The 6,000-nt window shown below is 45.4% G+C and overlaps 1 protein-coding gene across 1 annotated transcript in view; it reads right to left on the reverse strand.

Annotated features, from left to right (window-relative positions):
* The window catches only part of Itgb3 (integrin subunit beta 3), a 60,213-nt gene that overhangs the window by 35,211 nt on the left and 19,002 nt on the right, over positions 1-6,000 (reverse strand). The window contains exon 2 of the mRNA XM_090349996.1: positions 5,585-5,670. The gene's annotated coding sequence lies outside the window, so the exon portion shown is untranslated. The remainder of the gene's footprint in view (positions 1-5,584; positions 5,671-6,000) is intronic.

Consider the following 6,000-nt stretch of genomic DNA (forward strand, 5'->3'; position numbering starts at 1 on the left):
ACATTGAGCCAAACACATCCCAACACCCTGACAAGCCTCCCACCTCCCTCTGACTTTAAATTGCTTACTTACATATGCATATTGAATTGGGGGGAGATTGCTGTTCTGGAAAGAACAACAGTAGTCACGAAACAGGCTTGATGCTGGGTCAGCCATTTGACTGACTTCAGAGAAGTCACCTAGTCTCTGATCAATATTTTCATCTGTTCAATACTGTAGTTCCACACTGCTCTACACTGAGGAAATTTAGCCATGCCTATGTGGCTTCAAGTCCAAGAGGACTCACTGCCAGGCTAAGGAGACCTTCTGGAGACCTGAAATGCCCCTCCCTGGGCTTATCTCACAAGATCTAGGCCTTCACGCTCTTCTACCCACCCTCTTCCAAAAGTCAGCTAGATAACCCCTACCAATATCCCAGAACAACTAGTAGAAACATTTATGATGCACTCACTGTATGCAGGCACTATGGTGACTGTGCATTACTGCAAGACTCCTGACAGTACTGGAAAGTTGGAAATTTTTTCTTATTCTATAAGTGACCAACATCAGGCTCAGAGGCTTCACAAATAAGGAACCCACGTTAGGAAATCTGAGGCTTGAAGAAGTTAAGTAATCTGCCCAAAGTTAGAGCTAGGAAGTGGCAAAATTGAGGTCCCATCACTAGATTACTAGAATAGAATTGTCCTCAAGTACTTTTATTCCATTCTATACAGGGAAAGGCTCAAAGAAGAGAAGTGGACATGTAGAAGGACTGATCCTTTCTGCTAGGCAGAAAAGCCCAGCACAGAATATTCTAGGTAGGGAACAGGATGCCAGCTAGGGAGGTGAAAGTTGTCAAGAAGGGTGGTTAATGGCCTTCCTCTTCATACTGTTCTTATGACCTGGCAACTATAATGTCCAAAATGAGACACCCATGCTCAGCAACAGTAGCCAAATCCCCTGGGTTACTTAAAGTCCCTACCTAGCTCCCTCTGATGGGCTAAAGGCCAGCTTCGCAACACATGGACACACACCCCTGTCGAAGCAGAAAAGTGCAGAGAGTTTCCTTCTTTCTCTCTTTGCTCCTCAGAAATAGGAGGACAGAAATGGCCTCAACAATGAGAACTAGTGTGTAAGATTTAACCTTCCTCTGCATGGTGAGGTGTCTGCACAGTGAGGTATCACAGACTCTCTATCATACTGAAAGAGGAAAATCTCGGCTCCCTCACCTACCTCTGGCCAAGCAACAGAATGGAGAGAACTCCTGGGCATTTTAAGTTCTGTCCACACTCTTGGTCCCCCTCTCTAACTCTACCCTTTTCCCTCAGAAAACAAATCTCTTTCTTATCTCTGATTCCAGCTACCCACAGAACCTAGGAAAAACCTTTCCCTAAAAGGCAATGATCAAAGCACCAAGATGTCAGAGAAACTGACCCTTTCCAGAACAAGAAAGACTCTGGAAGAAGAAGCAAGAAAGACTTTGGAGGAGGAAGCTTGAGAAGGGTCAGTAGTTTGAGGGAGCTGACTGAGGATAGCATGTCATCAAGAATCTTCAGGCTATTGCAGTGTAAGGGACAGCAGAGAGAGAGACTGTTTCTGAGTTGGGGTCCTCACATCCATTCCTCATATGTCTGGCCTAATTAGAACTGAAGTGCTCAGATGAGCTAATCGTTTTTGTGTTAGGCATGAATTTCCTTAGGAAAAAAAAATACAAAAACAAAACCTGGCTCTCTGGCTCCTTTTGTGCTCACTGACATCAGAGGTTGAAAACCTTCCAGCTTTCCCTAAAAGCCTCCTGTCCTGGACGGATACCAAAGCAGTGACCTCAACACTCTTGAGCAACATTCCTTCCCTGAATAACCCAGGGCTGAGATAGTAGAATGAGGTTTGGTTTCTCAGAGAGAAAACTAGAAAGGAACCGGAGGTTGGAATTCTAGTTCCTAGTGAAACTGGATGTTACACAAATAGGTCAAAAATAGCCACAGACCCAAGAAAAAGGTCCTGAGCACAGAGGTGGGATATATTCCAAACCTTCCCAACGTGGTATGAAAAATAAAAGTAAGTAGAAAGTGACTTTCTGGGAGGAAGGCAAGGGCAGAATATAATCTAGGGTTTTTCTTTATTGGCAAGAGTTACAAAAACATCTCTGTCCAAATAAATTATCATCCTTGTGTAGAGTGGCTCATCTGGTATGGACAAGTAAACACGTGGACACAAGAAAGGAGTGTGAAAGGGAAAGAAACAAGAAGAGAAAGAATGCATTTTAGTCTGTGGTTATTGAGGATCACACTTCAAGGTTTTTATAAGGAGAGAAACATGCTTATTATTAATACATTTTTGTTTTTGTTTTATATAGTAATAGTTGGAGTTTTGCTCCAGCTCCAATTGTTACTGATAGACATTCACCCTCCAGGTTAAAACTAAGTAGAAAGCTAGGAGTTAGTGACTCATGCTTTTAATCCCAGCTACTCAGCAGCCTGAGATCTTAACATCTAGGTTCAAAGCCAGCTTAAGCAGGAAAAGTCTGTAAGTCTCTTATCTCCAATTAATCACTAAAAGCCAAAAGTATTGTTGTGGCTCAAGTTGTAGAGTGCTAGCCTTGAGCAAAAAAGCGCAGGGACAGTGCTTAGGCCTTGAGCTCAAGCCCAAGTACTTGTACCAAGAACAGCAGAAAAATAAAAATATAAAAACATAATTAGGTTAGTCACAAATCCTGTGCAATTTCAGATAAAATAAATAAATAAACTCCTCTTTCTGGGTGCTCCTGGCTTTTATTTGTAATCCCTAGCAACTCAGGTTAACTAAGAGAGAGGAGCAATGATTGAAGACAGCCCAGGAAGGAAAGTCCATGAGACTCTTTAACCACCAAAAAGCTAGAAGTACAGCTATGATAGAGCTAGCCTTGAACAAAGAAGGCTGACAGTGTGCTTATACGTGCTCATGTGTGCACACACACACACACACACACACACACACACACACAACCTTGCAGTCTTACTATATCCTACCCCATTCTCCCACTTTTCATTTTTGGATGTCAGACTCTGTGTGAGCTGGTTCTCCCACCCATGCACATTCAAGCCTACACAACAATTCCTAGTATTTCTGTCTGGTTTAAGGTTGTCACATTTAGCAAATATTGGGGATATGCCAATACTAACAGTTACTTGATGTTTGATTCAAATTTAATTGGGTGTTCTGTCTTTATCTGGCAACATTAACTCTACCTCCACCCACCTGGCCCCATAACCAGCCTCTTCCACTAGCAATGTTTATTCAACTTGCTACCATAACAACCCATTCGGATGCAATAGGTCCAGGGTTCATCCTGACAGCTCTGCATTTTTTTTTTTAAGAAACCCATCACCAACTAAGTTTGGGAGGATCTAGAAACCAGCATGGCACCACTGAAGCCAAGACTATAAAAGCTGAATCTCTGCCTGAAGCTAGTCTTTGTGCTAGCTGTACAGACAAGAGTTAGCACACCACCTCAACCCATGTCAGTAACCCTCCAAGAACACACCCTATACAGATGGGCCCCAAACACCAGGCTCATGCAACATTGGCTGTGTTTTCCTACTACCCAGCCAAGCACTCACAATACACACCCAAGAGTTGCTGTCCTCTAAAGACTATGGGAAAGCAGAGCCCAACCAGTTGTTTTCCCAGGCACTGCCAGCATTGCCTGAAACACTGAGCCGTACCCCCAGCCCCACCTTTTGATTTTTGGTTTGTTATTAAAATTGATCTTTGCAAGAGGAAGTCCTGCTCCCTTGGAGGGGGGGCAGTTATATTGAGGTTACAGGGCCCATTCTTATCTCTTTCTTCCCTGGTTGACATGTTTCCCCCATAGTGGGATGCTCCACCCTCCCGCCTGTTCCATTGATGACTGCAGTTATTCACTCCACTCCAAAGGAGTCGTTCCACTTCCCTCCTTTAATTCTGTGTCCTAGCTGCACCCATGTCCTTTCTCCATGCCCCCCACTCCTGCCACATGCTTTAATGCTATCCTGCCCCTTCCCCCTGCCCTCTGCAGTCTGCCCTAGAAGACCATATTCACCATGGCCACCCATAAATACCCCACATTTGCATAACTGCAATCTGGTCACCTGACTTAGGACTTTAGATGATCACACTTAGCTCTGATTAGTTCTACTGGATCAAGTGGGAGTGAAAATGGGGGTGGGAGGTCCAAAGCAGACTCTCCAAACCCCCTGTTTCCTTTTTCTCCAGAGTTTGAACCAGAGTTGCTTGTCTTTGCTCTAGCTTTGAGTTGAAAAAGAGGGGAGGAGGAGGGGGAAATATCTTTTGAGTGACACTAAGGCCTCTTGCCTCAGCTCCCCTCTGCTCCAGACAACTTGAGGCAACACAATCCAAACATAGCACCCTTTGCACCCCCCTTCCATTTCTAGGACATATTTGCAGAATTGCAACCTCCTTACACAAGAAGCTTGACAATAGCTGGTGGAAATCAAGGGAATGAAGATACGGTAAAAGAAAAGGAAGGGAGGAGGCCACGTCACACTTGAGCAGCCAGCTCAGGCCAGAGGGGTGGGACTCCTTGGGGGGTGAAGAAGAAGGCCTCGCCCTCCCTCCCACCCCTTTCCCAACCTCAGGGAATATTTCATTTGCGAAATGAAGTCAATATGGCCCAGATGTTGGGCAGCTGCCTCTGGAAGCAGTTCTCGTGCTGAATAGCACAGGAGGCCAGAACAGTGTTGAGCTGGCCTCTGATGCTCTGGCCTCCCCATTTCCTCTCTTCCCACACCCTGCCAGGGAGGTTGCCTTTTTAGGAAACTTGGCAGATCAGGAAGAGAAGCAGACGCAGATTATGAGAGGCAGCCACGAAGCTGCAGAGCACAGGAGCAAACTACATGACAGAGGATGTCTCCAGTGCAGAGAAGCCGCCAGCCAAGAGCTCAGGTAAACACCTGTCCTCTGTGACTCAGCCTCAGATTGGCATCATTGGCAGGCTCTCCAGGCCTGTTCACTCCTCCCACCCCTTACCAGCTCTTGCCAGCTCCAAATTCCCATCTTAGCCACAAACATAACCATTCCCTCAGACACACTCATTCCCTAGGGCCCCAGACACAACAAACTCTGCCTAGACACAGCTAACCCTTTCCTGTCATCCTCTCATCCTCCCCTGATGAATCCAGCTTTCCTCCTAGACACTTCAGAGAAGATGGAAGGATGGAAAGGAAAGGAAGAGAGAAGCTTGGTCAAAACAAAAGAGTCTCCGATGGAACACTCCAGATACAAGTGAGAGATTTCTATGTGCTTTAAAAAAAAAATCTAGGGAAAAGAAATAAGCTAGCACCCCCGCCATCCCTATAGCCTCTCCGGCCTCTGGCCAGATATCCAAGTAGAGGCTGTGGGGCGGGTGGGGGAGACAAGAAGATGAAGATGTTTACAGTAGTATCAATAGCAATAGCAGTAACATCTCTATAGGGCAGCTCTCTTCCATCTGCCAAAGGATATTCTTTACCCTAGTCTTGCTCAGAAGGGACTGGGGGCTGCACATTTCTAGGGAAGACAACCTATGTGTCTGTTCCTATACAAGTGTCTATGTCTACAGAAGCCAGGTAAGGTGTGTTCTGCTTACCTCATCAGAGCACCAGGCACACACAGGACTCACAGCCAGACACTGCTGGCAGGAGCTCACCCCTCTCGAGGTACAGATATTTGGCCCTGCAACAAAGAGACAAAGCCATTTGATTTACACTTGATTTGGACTCGTTGAAAGAAATAATAACCTGCACATCTTCCCCAACTTATCCCCCTAAAGTTCAAATTAACCTTCTGGAGTTTCCACATTCAAATCGACCCTTCTGGAGTTTCCACAGATATATCCTATTCATGCTACAGACTGTTACTAAACCACAGGATATTTGGTAAGGAAGAGAACAAAGTGATGACGGGGAGAAAACTCATTACCAGCCATACTATACATGGCCACAGAGACAGCAGATGATAAGGCTAAGCCAAGGCTAAGGGTCTGATCGTAACTGATGGGAAAAG

The sequence above is a fragment of the Megascapheus bottae genome, chromosome 17, assembly GCF_031878675.1.
Source record: "Megascapheus bottae isolate mThoBot1 chromosome 17, mThoBot2.hap1, whole genome shotgun sequence".
Taxonomy (NCBI): Eukaryota; Metazoa; Chordata; class Mammalia; order Rodentia; family Geomyidae; genus Megascapheus; species Megascapheus bottae.